Consider the following 14,069-nt stretch of genomic DNA (forward strand, 5'->3'; position numbering starts at 1 on the left):
ATAAATAAAGAATCTTAATAATAAATAAATTGCACATTAAATTCCACCTCCCCCCTACAAACAAAGAAACAAACCCGAAGTCACAGAGTCTGTGGTTAGTGAGTGAAAGTCGCTCAGTCGTGTCCAACTCTTTGAGACCCTATGGACTATACATGGAATTCTCCAGGCCAGAATACTGGCATGGGCAGCTATTCCCTTCTCCAGGGGATCTTCCTAACCCAGGGATTGAACCCAGGTCTCCTGCATGACAGGCAGATTCTTTACCAGTTGAGCTACTGGGGAAGCCCCAAAGCTCCAGAGTCTGTGATTAGTTAGTTAGAAATACTGGATCAAGAAGATTTGGGTTGTATGCAAGTCTAAGGATGGCGTCTGAAAAAGAGACATAGTCATGTTGACATCATATGTCCCCTGATGGGACGTGTTGAGAAGGGATTCCTGCTGGAAGTTCATAACTCCAGTCTCATCATGAGAATCATCAAACAAACCCAGATTGGGGAGATGTTATGCAAAACATCTGACCAGTACTCATCAGGTGTTTATGTCATGGAAGAAGGAAAGACTGAGAAATTCACAGTTTGGACAAGGAGACTAAGAGATGAGATGACTAAATGCAATGTTGGATCCTAAAACAACCAAAAAAAGACATTGGTAAAATCCATAAAAAGTCAGTTAGTATTGTACCAATGTTAATTTCGTAGTTTTGACAAATGTACCATGTAATGTAAGATGTTAATGTTAGGAAAAGATACATGAAGGATTTGTGGGGACTCACAGTTCTTCTGTAAATCTGAAATCATTGCAAAATAAAAAGACTTATTTACGAAAATAAATCTCCATACATTTGAAAGGGAATAACACTGATGTTTCGCTTCCCAGGTGGTGCTAAGTGGTAAAGAATTCGCCTGCCAATGCAAGAGATGCAAGAGACGTGGGTTCTATCCCTGGGTCAGGAAGATCCCTTGGAGTAGGAAATGGCAACCCATTCCAGTATTCTTGCCTGGAAAATCCCATGGAGAGAGGAGCCTGGTAGGCTATAATCCACAGGGCCACAGAGAGTTGGACATGATTGAGTGACTAAGCACACAGCACACAATACTGACGTTTAGTGGTGATTTTTACAGCCTTCAGACTGAACAGGCATTCTTTGAACACTTGCTGTTTGCTGAGCTTTTCAATGGGTTCTTTCATATGTTTCAGTTCCCTTGTGGTCCTTATAAACATCTAGGAAGGTAGATAAACTTGCCCCCATTTTACAGGTGAGAATGGAGAGGCTCAGAATTACCTCTCCCTTTCCCTGCAATGAATTGCAGCAGTATCAGGGTGGGCTGATGAGGAGAAATGATTTTGTGCTTTGATGCCCCTCGAGGTTGACTTGAGAATGACACATAAATTTTTATGAAAAGTATCCTCTGGAAATTACGTGATTTCCCCCTAAAAACCAGCAGGCATTTTCAAAATGCAGCCAGATTCGTGTTCCCTGTGGCGCTCACTCTCTCTCACTTGCGCGTGCTCGCTCTCTCTCTCTCTCTCTCTCTCCCTCTCTCTCTCTCTCTCTCTCTCTCTGTTTCCTGTGCTAGAAAGGGCTGGCATGAGGTTCCTGGGTTTGCTGCCTGAGTGAGCAGGAATGTCCCACGTGATGGCAGCTTTAGAAGCATCAGCCCTGAGGCAGGAGACTTTCAGCTGGCCTCCCCCACAACCATCACTCCCCTTCTTTCCTCCAAGCCTCCTCCTCCATGTGGGACCCTGGGTGGATGGGTGGCCTGTATTTCTTTCTGCTCAGTGTCTTTGCAGTTTCCTGAGCATGGTGATGATGGTAGTAGACTCAGTGAGCTTTTGGCATCCAGCCCAGAGAAGTTTTATCTAGGAAACTTTTTATCAAGCAACTTTTATCTAGGAAATAAATGGCTGGCAAAAATGATGCCCCCAATCATTTTTTCATTCAGCTATTTATTTAGTATTTATCTTGTTAGGTACATAAGACAGATGTAGTCCCCTGTCCTCAAGGAACAGATATCTGGATGCAGCCAGCAACTCTGGCCTTGGTCTTGCCAGGTGATGATGATCTAGCCTATGTCCTTCTAAACTTGTCCACAGAGAACAGCATCTGGAAGACATGGGGCTTCTTGCAGAATCCCTTTCACCACTGACAAATTCTAGTTATGATAACTAAGCCTGAAACTTAGGCTGGTTAGATGTCTGTCTCCCCCATGTTTTGGATCACAATGGATATCCAAATGGAGACAGGCTGTTGTCGTGGCCAGATATTTGCAATGGACACAGAGAAAAGGAGAGTCCAACCCTGTTGGGAGGAGTTGGGGAAGGCTCTTGGAGAGGGCAGTTCCAGGGTCTTCCATGTTGGCTCAACACAAATATGGTAGTTAAGAGCAAGGGCTCTGATGTCAGACAGAAGTGAGCTGAGTCCCTGCTTGATTGCTTGCTAATGTGTGAGTTTGAACAAATATATTAGCTTCTCTGAGCCTCAGTCTTCTCATCTGAAAAAGGGAGATCAATCCTAGGACTTATTTTCCAGGGTTGCTATAATCATTAAACAGTATCCTGCAAATGAAGAACTTAGCTAAAATCTTAGGAAATTGCTATTATCCTCCTTCATAAATTCTCGGCGGGGGGGACTACTGGGGATCAGAAAAGAGGAACTATCAGAGAGGTCTCCCTAGAGGAAGTGATCTTTGAGTCTGTAAGCTTGGCAAGAGCAAGGATGGTAACACTTTTGCATCCTTCTATATCCCTAGCATCTGGCAATCAAGTTGGCTCTCAGCATGTTTGTTGAGTGAGTAAATGAATGACTGGCCAGAACTTTGAACGAGGGATATAAGGTGCACAAAGAAGGATTTTTCCAGCATTTCTGTCTTCCCAGGAACCGTAGTAATTAATGGGGTAGCTCAGTTGGTAAAGAATCTGCCTGCAATGCAGGAGACCCCGGTTTGATTCCTGTCAGGAAGATCCACTGGAGAAGGGATAGGCTAACTACCCCAGTATTCTTCAGCTTCCCTGGTGGCTCAGCTGGTAAAGAATCTGCTGCCATGTGGGAGACCTGGGTTCGACCCCTGGGTTGGGAAGATCCCCTAGAGAAGGGAATGGCTACCCACTCCAGTATTCTGGCCTGGAGAAGTCCACGGACTGTATAGTCCATGGGGTTGCAAAGAGTCGGACATGACTGAGTGACTTTCACTTTCAAGCCATATATACCATTTTGTACGTTTTAAAAATTAAAAAAAATTTTTTTGGTCATGCTATGTGGCATGTGGGATCTACTTCGCTGACCAGGGATTGAACCTGTGCCCCTTGCATTGGGAGCATGGAGTCTTAACCACTGTACTACCAGAGAAGTGCCTTGTGTTTGTTTGTTTTTTTTTTAATATGAAGACTATATCTTTTGGGGGTTATACCAAAACTATCAGTGTGGGACTGCTTCACCTCCCCTGGTATGAAATATTTTTGTTGCTGTTGTTCAGTTGCTAAGTTGTGTCCAACTCTTTGTGACCCTATGGACAGCAAGCACTCCAGGCCCTTCTGTCCTCCACTACTGCCCAGAGTCTGCTCAGATTCATGTCCATTGTGTCAGTGATGCTATCTAACCATCTCATCTTCTACCACCCCCTTCTCCTTTTGTCTTCACTCTTTCCCAGCATCAGGGTCTTTTCCAATGAGTCAGCTCTTCTCATACATACCACAGTTTATTTAAACGACCCCCCTACTATTGGATATTTAGGTTGTTTCCAATTTGTCATCATGATAAACATTGTCATGATGATAGTCTCTGTTATTGTTCAGTCACTAAGTTGTGTCAAACTCTTTGCGACCCCATGGACTGCAGCACACCCGGTTTCTCTGTCCTTCATCTCCCAGAGTTCACTCAAACTCATGTCCATTGAGTTGATGATGCCATCCAACCATCTCATCCTCTGTCATCCCCTTCTCCTCCTGCCCTCAATCTTTCTGAGCATCAGGGTCTTTTCCAGTGAGTCAGCTCTTCATATCAGGTGGCCAAAGTATCGGGGCTTCAGCATCTCTGTAATCTCTGTACATTCATCTATTTGTTTATTTAGGTTAAATTCTTTAAGAGACTCTCAGGGGTCAAAATGGTAGGTGCATATAATTTTTAAGGTTTTGGACACTTTAGTGCTAGATCACCCTCCAGGAAGGCTGTATCAATGTACATTGCTGGGTACCAGTCGGCTAATCTGATTGCCAGCCTGCTTCCTGAAAAACGGCCTCTCACCATTTCCACAGCACTTTTCACTGCCTTGCCTGCTTGGCCAAATGGGATTGCTGGAGAGAACCAGCCTCTTCCTTTTGCAAGCCTTCCGGATATCTGTCGTGTCATGTTAGGATTACGTAAGTGTGATCTTGAGAAATTTCCTTGGAGGAGAGATGCTCCCAGATGTTGGAGCAAGTACTGGGGAGGGGAGGGAGGGACAGTTGGGGCACTGGGAGGTTAGTCACGTGGCATGCCCCCCTTCCCACCCGTCCGCTTCCCTTGACTCCCGTGGAGGTAACCTTGTTCAACCTCTTTCCACCGCACACACAGAACAGAAACAAGCGTCCTGTCTGTAGCATGCATCCTGCGGCTCTTTTATAGGCTTGTCATATACTGTTTTGTAATTTGGGGGACACTTTTCTGTCTCTCCATCTGGCCTGTAGCATGAAAGGGTAGAATCTTACTCCTTTCAGTATCCCCAGTATCTGGCAGAAGGTAATGATAAAACAAAAAATAAGATGAGGATAATAATAACAATAGCAACAACTAATGTGCTGAGCATTTGCTATGTGCCAGGGGCTTCCCTGGTGGCTCAGTGGTAAAGAATCTGTCTGCAACGCAGGAGACACAGGAGACCTGGGTTTGATCCCTGGGTTGGGAAGATCCCCTGGAGAAGGAAATGGCAACCCACTCCAGTATTCTTGCCTGGGAGAATTCCCTTGGACAGAAGAGCCTGACAGGCTACAGTCCATGGGGTCACAAAGAGTTGGACAAGACTGAACGACTATCATATCATATCAGGAGCTTCCCAGGTGACTCAGCTGGTAAAGAATCTACCTGCAATACAGGAGAGCCAGGTTTGATCCCTGGGTCAGGAAGATCCCCTGGAGGAGAGCATGGCAACCCACTCTAGTATTCTTGCCTGGAGAATTCCATGGGCAGAGGGGCCTGATGGGCTGCAGTCCATGGGGTCACAGAGTTGGACACAACTGAGTGACTAACACTTTCAGGCACTTCACAGACTATATCAAGCCACATATTTTTTCTCATTGAATTATTCCTTTAGACATATGCTGTAGGTATTAGTATTGTCCCATTTTACAGATGAGGATGCTAAGGCTCAGAGAGATGAAGTGACTTGCTCAAGGTCACACAGCCAGTGAGTGGAAGAGGTGGGACCCAAGACCAATTCCCTTTCAGTCATTCTTCTAGGTGCTTGGTGAGTATCTGAGTCACTTCATGAGGAGCCAACTTTCCCTTTGAGTATGTGTGTGCTCAGTTGTGTCTGACTCTTTGCAACCCCATGGACTGTAGTCTGCCGGGCTCCTCTGTCCTTGGGATTTTCCAGGCAAGAATACTGGAGTGGGTTGCCATTTCCTACTCCAAACTTTCCGTTTGCTTCCTCCCTGATACTGGCTGATGAATGGAAGATACCAACAGATATCTGTTCTCAGCAGAAGTGAGGAATCTGGTTTATTTATTTTAAGAGGAAAGCCAGACCAGGGTTTGAGAGGATCTTCTTGGAGGTGTGCTTTGAAAGACCTAACAGGCTACAGTTCTGCCTCTCCTGACCTCCCCACTTTCAATCAGAGTGCCTGGGATCCTTCCATTATGGATTCATTCTTTAAAAAAACAACAACAACAACAACAAAAGAAACCCCGGAGCTTAAAGCTTCTTGTGAAAATGTGGATTCTCCCAGCAAATGTCAGTCCCCTCCATCCCTCATGCCTTAGTGGGCGTCAGGACAGCTGAGCTTCTTTCTCAAGCTGCTCTTCCTCACTCAGCTCTTCTTTCCACTTGTCCAAATTTAAGCAGCGTAAAATCTCATTCCTCGGGCGAGTTTCCTGGCCTCTCCTAGCTCTGGTCTCCCCTGCAGCCAGCAACTCTGTATTGATCATCTTGGATGATGATCTAGCACATGTCCTTCTAAAATTGTTCAAAGCTAGCTGTATCTTGAAGACATAGGTAGGGCCCCTTGCAGAATCCCATGACCTACTGTCATATGCCATTTACAACTATATGTGCAATTTCAGGTGGTCAGATACTCTCTTTCTGAGATTTCAGTAAAATAAAAGATACAAATATTAAACATTCTAAGAATAACTCACTTATTCAGCACTGCATGTGTTCTAAGCCAGGCTCCTCTGTCCATAAGGATTCTCCAGGCAAGAATACTGTAATGGGTTGCCATTCCTTTCTCCAGGGAATCTTCCCAACCCAGGGATCAAACCTGCATCTCTTATGTCTTCTGCACTGGCAGGTGGGTTCTTCACCACTAGTGTCACCTGGGAAGTCCACATGCAGAACAAACAAAATATCAAAGTGGTCTGGGCCCTGAGAACTTAGAGACACTCAAGACTGAACCGTGTTCTTGAGGCATCCAGTCTGATGGAGAATGGGTTATAATGTATGCTAGACCCAGGGAGTAGGCTATATTTCAGGAGCTCATATGAGGGACTAACATATGGTTAGTCTTCAATAAGTGTTATTTCTTTGTTATAGCCAGCAGGAGAAGGGAACGACAGAAGATGAGGTGGTTGGATGGCTTCACCAACTTGACAGACATGAGTTTGAGCAGGCTGCAGGAGTTGGTGATGGACAGGGAAGCCTGGAGTGCTGGGGTCCATGGGGTCACAAAGAGTCGGACACCACCGAGCAACTGAACTGATCTGTTATAGACCAGGAGCATATTCTGGAGGGGGCCTGTGAGTGCAAAGATTCTGCATTCTTTCTTTATTTTATTGTCATTAGACCATGCTTCTGGGTTTCCTGGAGTAACTGGAGCTCCTGACCCCCATCCACGAGAGATGCAGTTGCTAAAGGTATTGGGGGCAGGGCAGTTAGGTAAATCTAGCATGTTTAGAGGATGGATTCAGGGCAGGTAATGCTATAGAAGTGCTGGAAATAGAAGAGAAAATCAAACCTATTTTTGCCTAACATTGCTTCAACTTAAGTATACTTGCATAGAAGAAAACATTATGTCACTACTGGAAATGGAAATACAGTATTTTTTCTGATGCACTTTAAAATAAATATATAACATTTAAACCTTTAAAAAATGTGTCTCTAGGCCACCTAACATGACCCTTTTCACCTCAGCACAGCATGTATCACCCTTTGGAAAACGCCTCTCTTCAACAATAATCATCATCACTATAGTAACAATAGTAAGCAACAATGCTACACACGGGATTTTCTATATGCCAGGCATGCTAAGGGATTTACATACATTAGTTAATGACAGCCATATGAAGAGATACTGCTACAGTCTCCACCTCGCTCATGGGAACGCTGAGGCACAGAGAGGTTGAGTAACTTCCTCCAGGACACAGTTTGTATGTGGTAAAGCCAGATTGGAACCGAGCTAGCTTTACCCTAAAGCCTGGCCTTTTAACCATTTCGTTATACTGTCTCTGCTGATGCTCCTTCCTCCAGCACCAGTAGTAGTTTGAGGCTGGATGTTTAACTGCACTCCTTGAGGAAAAAATGAGCCTAGGTAAGCACCCAGCACATAGTAGGTGCTTAATAAATAGTAACTGCTATTTTTTTTGAGTATATAACACTCATCCACATTCATTAGCTCAATGAAATGTCCTAGCCACATTTGCAGGTAGGTGCGAAGGGTCTTGCAGTCCCATTTTATAGTTGGTGAAACTGAGGTTCAGAATGTTCAAGTGGCCTCCCCAGGGTCACACAGCTGGTGAGTGAGGGGAGCCCAGGATCAAGCTCATAGCACCAGAAGGCAAGTCCAAGTTTCTTTCTCCTAGAAGTACCTTGCCTGATAACACCAAATCGACTGGTTAATAAGTAATACTTGTTGATTTGTTTTAAAAGCTTATCTTGTCAAGTCCTGCAGCATCTCTCCTGTACTTAGCCATATTTTCTCCTAAGGGGACTAATGGGCTTTCCTAAGATTTGTCCCTTTCCTGGTGGGACAGGATCTCCCAGGGCACAAAGCAATTGTGAAAGGAACCCAGCAATTCTCTCTCCCTCTTTAGCTCTTTCTCTTTCTCTTGCTCGCTTGTCTCTCTGCTCCGTCTACTTGTTTTGTCTTTGACTGATCCCCTGTGATGAGTTGTGCTCCTGGAAAGCTGCCCTGTGACATTTCTTCTCTTTTGTGGTCCGGATGATAGCTTTTCCCTGGAGGCTCTTAAAAAAAGAGGAGGAGGGAGTGAATAACGCATGTCGTGCCCTGCCAGTGCCATCCAGCGACAGAGCTTGGTGGTTGGGCTGAGGCTTTGAGCATGAATCTTCTCTCTTGTAGGACCTCCTTCTGTGTGCACTCATGTACAGTCGTGTGTGCACGTGCACACCTGCACACACATGTACACTGTACTGTTTAGAACAGGCAGTGATATGACTGAAGTCTGGGCCCTCTGGCCAAGAGGGGGCTCAGGTGTGATTCTGAGGCTGGTTTGCCTTGGGTTTCTTACTGTAGGGTCCTCCAGCAGACTTGCTGTGTGGGTGTCCTATGGCTGCCGTAACAAGTATCAACAAACTTGGTGGGTTAAAACAACGCGGATTTATTGTCTTACAGTTTTGGAGGTCAGAGTGCTAAAATCAAGGTGTTGGCAGGGCTGTGCTCCATCTGGAAGCTCTCAAGGAGAATCTGTTCCCTTGCCTTTTCTAGCTTCTAGAGGCTTCCCTCATTCCTTGCTTTGTGGCCCCTTCCTCCATCTTCTGGAGAAGGAAATGGCAACCCACTACAGTACTCTCGCCTGGAGAATCCTGTGGACAGAGGAGTCAGGTGGGCTGCCGTCCATGGGGTCGCACAGAGTCAGACACGACTGAAGTGACTTAGCAGCAGCAGCAGCAGCCTCCATCTTCAAGACCAATAACACAGCTCTCTCTCTCTCTCTCTTTCTCCATCCCTCCCTCCCTCTGTTTCTCTTTATTTCTCTCTCCCTCTCCTTCTTCGCTCTCTCTCCATCTCCCTCTCTCTCCCCACCTCTCTCAACCCTCTACTCCATTATCACCTCTCCTGTCTGATCCTCCTGCCTCCCTTTCCCCTTATAACACAGTAGTGATTACACTGGGTCCACCCAGATAACTCAGGGTAATCTCTTTATCTCAAGATCCTTAACATACTTGCTAAGTGCCGTTTGCCACATACGGTAACATGTTCACCACTTCTGAGGATTAGCCCATGGACATCTTTGAGGGCTGTTATTCTGCCCCACTCACCAAGTGAAATGGGAATATTTGCTCTTTCTGGACAGACTCAGCACCATTTCGCCGGGAGACAGAAGAGCACACGGCCCCTGAGATTGACTGTTCAGATTCACATCCTGCCCTCCCCATCTCTTCCTAGCTGTCTTACCTTAGACACATCACCTGGGCTCTCTGTGTCCAGTTTCTTCATCTCTAAGATGGGCAAATAATGCAGTACAACCTCATTTCACTGTTACAAGTCGTGAATATTGCTGGGGTGATAAAACATGTCAGCTGGTGAATCATATGCACGTAAAAAAAATGGAAGCAGCAATTTAAACTAGGATGTCATGTAACGTAATACTTATAAACCTCGGTCCAAATCCCAGTGGTACCATTTATGAACTAAAGGGCTAGTTGTTTCAGGCAACCGAGCCTCAGTTTTCTCATTTTTTAAAATGGAAATAAAACAATTGCCGTCTTAACACACAGGATTGTTGTGAGGACGACATAACAGCATGGTCATACGAGTCACCCAGCACACACTGGGGAGCTCTTGTTACAGTCACCACCACCGTCACCACTGTTTGTCTATGCTGGCGGTGATGGAGAGTCTTAGTGGGCTGCCTCTGGTCTCAGCAGCACAAGGACAGGCCAGGACAGCTTGCTGAATCCAGGGTCCTGAGAAATTCCTTTGCAGTGCTCCATCCTTGAGAGGATCAGAGCCTGGCTGGGCTTAGTTAGCCTTGGGGTGTCTGGTGTCCAGGCATCTCCCTGCTGCAGAGCTGCCAGAGCTCACAGCCGCAGCTGGTTCTCTGAATGAAGAGTTCTCTCCAGAAGCTCTCAGAATGGAAGAGGGGTTTGAAGATGGTGACCAGGGAGGTAGGGAGGCTGGAGGCAAAATCTGAGAAGGCAGAGTTGGTTCCTAGATGGCATGGTCACCGGGAAAGGTGCAGAGCTCTGGTTTCAACCATATTATTATTTTTTAATTTTGCTGCAAAGCTTTGTTCCAATGAAGACTTGGGCAGATGCCCAGTATGCAAAACATTTAAAAGTGCAACTGCTCAGGTTGAAAGCAGGGGTGGAGGGGGGGGCGTGGTGGAACTCAGACCTCACTTACACTCCAACAGGGGCCTCTTGAAAGGGGGCCAGTTTGAGAAAAAACTATCAGGGTAGCAAAAACAGAGGCCCTGGAATCAGACAGACCCAAGATTTGCATTTCTGCCTGTGCCACTTCTTGGCTGTGTGAGCTTCGGGGCTTTACTTCACCTGAGTCTCAGTCTCATCAGCTGAAAATGGGACAATAATAGCACCCACCTCATAGTTATAAAGATTGGAGTTAGCAACCATAAAGTGCTTAATACAGGTGGCAGATGTCTAGACATTTAGCAGGTGGTAGCTATTTTCGTTTCCTAAGGGTGATCTGAATTCATGACAGACCTTCCCAGAACATGTGCCTAAGGCCAGGGAAGCTGCGAGGTGGGGGGAGGTGGGTAGACATTCCTTGGAACTGGGAGCCAAAAGACCTGGGAATTAATTGGATTCTGATTCCACCATCGTCATCCTATGTGGGTTTCTTGAATCAGTCTTCAGATGTCTACTGAAACATGTACCTGATACTGTTCTAGACGCTGGAACACAGGCCTTGGCATCTGAAAGCCCTAAGGTCCAGACTCAACTCTGCTACTTTCTATCTTTTTAGCTATGGGCAAGCCACTGTCTCTCTCTGTTACTCAGTTTCTCCATATGCAAAATGAGGGCATTGAACTTGTGTCATAGGATCTTTCTAGAAAAGATTCAGTGAAGTCCTGCCAAAGAATTGTAGAATTCATTTGAACTTGACTCTGAGAGAGGCATCCTGAAGCATGGGCTTTGGAATTATACAACCCTGGATTTCAATCCTATGTCTGACATTTCTGGTGTAACATTATGCAAGAGACTTAACTTCTTGAGTCTCAGTTTCCTCAACTGTAAAATGGGAGTAATAATAGTTCCCTCAAAAGGTCATGGTAAAGATTCAAGGAAATGACACATGTAAAGTCCTTAGCCAAAGGGCTTGTGTGTAGTTGGTTCTCAATAAAATGACAGCTGCCATCATCATCACCATCACCATCATCACCATCATCATGATCATTGATAAAGTGAAGCTCTAAATGGTCTTTAAGATCCTGACATTTTAAGCCTTACTTTTCAAGGAGGGGATTAGGTGACGAATGTGGTAGTTCACTCTGGGCCCCCTCAGTGGGACTGTCTAGAGGAAGGTCCACAGTGAACAGGGTTCTAATTCACTTTGCTGAGAAGTTCTAAACAGATCCTGGTGTATTTGAGATTTCCTGTCCTTTCCTCCCAACAAGCAGGAATAAGACCTATTGAGATCTGGAATGTTGGAAGCCATGGGAATCAGCTTCTCTCTTTTTAAAAAAAATATATATTTTAATTTTTTTGGCTGTACTGGGTCTTCTTTGCTGCACACGGGTTTTCTCTAGTTGTAGAGAGTGGGGGCTACTCTTTAGTTGTGGCGTGCGGGCTTCTCGTTGCAGTAGCTTCTCATGTTGCATCACACAGGCTCTGCACATGGGCTTCAGTAATTGTGATGCATGGGCTTAGTTGCCCCACAGAATGTGGAATCTTCCTGGACCAGGGATTGAACCCATGTCCCCTACATTGACTGGCAGATTCTTATCCACTGTACTACCAGGAAAGTTCAGTCAATTTCTCTTTATGTATTTCTCCTTTTAATGATTTTATTTTCTTGTCTGTATAGTGATTTCACTTCAGAAGATGAATCTGGGTCTTTGGGGTTTAGGTCTTTGGCCATGGCTCAATTGTCTGATTTAGACCTTCTATAATTTCCCAACTTCATCCCACTCAAACCATGAACTGAAAGGTGAGGCTAGCATATACCATTCTGGATTGGCTGTCAGTTCCTTTCTCCTTCTGTCAAGACATTTGAATCACAGGACAGATTATGGATCATGGGGTTATAGCAGCCCACAACTTGGATGTTCTTATTGTTGCTTTTTAACTTTTTGCGTAGTCATATGCTCATTTTATGCAGATAAGACTTGGAGATGTTAAGTGACTTTTCCAAGGTTGTATGGGGGCTCGACTTGGTTCCAGAAACCTGTCAAGTGCTTATTCAACTAAGCCATCCTGCCCCATAGAAATTTCCATTTCCTAAGCCTCATCTTCCTGCCCTGATTTTCAAGGCACCTGAGGTACAGGTCAGAAATCTGCAGCAATGTGGGTGAGGACAGGTCAGCTAGGCTGATTTGGTGGGGAGGAGCCACTTGGAGGCTCCCACACTGGGGTCAAACTCTTTCCTGAGCAAGCAGTGAAGGTCTGGGGGCGTATGTGGAAAAAGGGCTGTAAAGTTACAGCTTCTTTGCTCTGAGAGTGAACGACAAGATTAGAACAAGTGTGTGGTAGGTAGGCTGTCACTGACTTCACTGTGTGATTTCGAGAAATCCCGTTCCCCGCCACTCCCCCACCCCCACCTTCCCTGGACTCTCCCCCTTTTCTGCTCTAACCATCCAATTACTTAACTTCGCAGCCTGAGGGTTCGCTTCCCGCCCATCCCCTCCGCCGCCGCATTTTAGCGCTGTCCGCGGTGCTGATCGCCAATCTCCCGATTGCCATTTCCACCAGCTAGGATCTCTGGTGCGCCCAATCTCACCTCCCGGGCTCCCACCCCTCTTTCCCCAGGCACCTCACACATAAATTACGGCGGGGGGGGGGGGAAGGCAGGCTTGGCTCCCCCTGCTCTGGGAAACTGCTGCCCCCTCCCTTGCCTCACACCGGGTTTTGCAGCAGTGGTGACGGCCGCCACTGATTCCCGCACCGGGGAAGCGATTGATTCGTCTACTGCCAGCAGCCCCGGAGTTGCCTACGCGGACGACAGAAAGAAAGAGAAAGAGAGACAGAAAGGGAGAGGACAGAGAGAGAAAGAGAGATTCAGAGAGTGAAAACCTTCATCCATGTGGAGGGCAGGCTGAGGGAGCCACTGTCTTTACCTCGACTGACTGGTCGGAGTTTTCTCCTCTTCTGGCAGTGGTATTTCTTTTCATCTTGGACCTGCGTGATTTAGGGATAGTTGCTGTGTGTGTATGTGTGTGTGTGTGTGTGCGTGCGCGCATGTGTGTGTGTGTGTGTGCAGTTGCTTTGACTTTATTTTGGGAACAGTAGGAAAGTCAAATGAACAATTTTCTTTCAGGCACCTCCACTGAGCTTTCAAACCAAGTCATCCAGAGTTAGCATCTTCCCACCCATCAGAGAAGAGAGGAGTTGGCAAGAATTTGGCTCGCCCATTCCCCCTGCAATCCTCTGGTGTCTTGGTAAGTGATATTCTTCTCAATTGTGAAAATGGACTAGGGGTATTGGAGTCCCAGTTGCGACGAGATGTGTACATGACCTGGTGGGATAGAGGTTAGGTGGGAGGGAAAGGGTGTTAAGGAATGACCACGTTTATTTGCCCACATTCTGCAGTGTTTGATTGCCTAAGAGGCACCCCAAAGCCAAATGAGATTTCGGCTCACTGCCCAGGGTAGGGGTAAAATATGCTCATGTTTTAGGCAATGCAATCAAAATTGTGGCTTCTGCCCAATTTGTCCTCTCCCTTGCAACAGAAGCTTTTTGAAAGTAGCCAGCAGTTCTCTGAGTGAATTAACCCTTTGTGGTGCTGGCCAGCTTGGAATGGAC

The 14,069-nt window shown here is 46.1% G+C and overlaps 1 protein-coding gene across 5 annotated transcripts in view; it reads left to right on the top strand.

The window, feature by feature from the left end:
• Positions 1 to 14,069, top strand: part of RPH3A (rabphilin 3A) — a 265,132-nt gene that overhangs the window by 157,019 nt on the left and 94,044 nt on the right. For 2 of the 5 annotated variants that reach the window (XM_043439507.1, XM_043439535.1), the window contains exons 1-2: positions 13,038 to 13,424; positions 13,585 to 13,705. The gene's annotated coding sequence lies outside the window, so the exon portion shown is untranslated. The other 3 variants (XM_043439522.1, XM_043439527.1, XM_043439517.1) reach the window with 3 other exon arrangements.

This window comes from Cervus canadensis, chromosome 1 (genome assembly GCF_019320065.1).
Source record: "Cervus canadensis isolate Bull #8, Minnesota chromosome 1, ASM1932006v1, whole genome shotgun sequence".
Taxonomy (NCBI): Eukaryota; Metazoa; Chordata; class Mammalia; order Artiodactyla; family Cervidae; genus Cervus; species Cervus canadensis.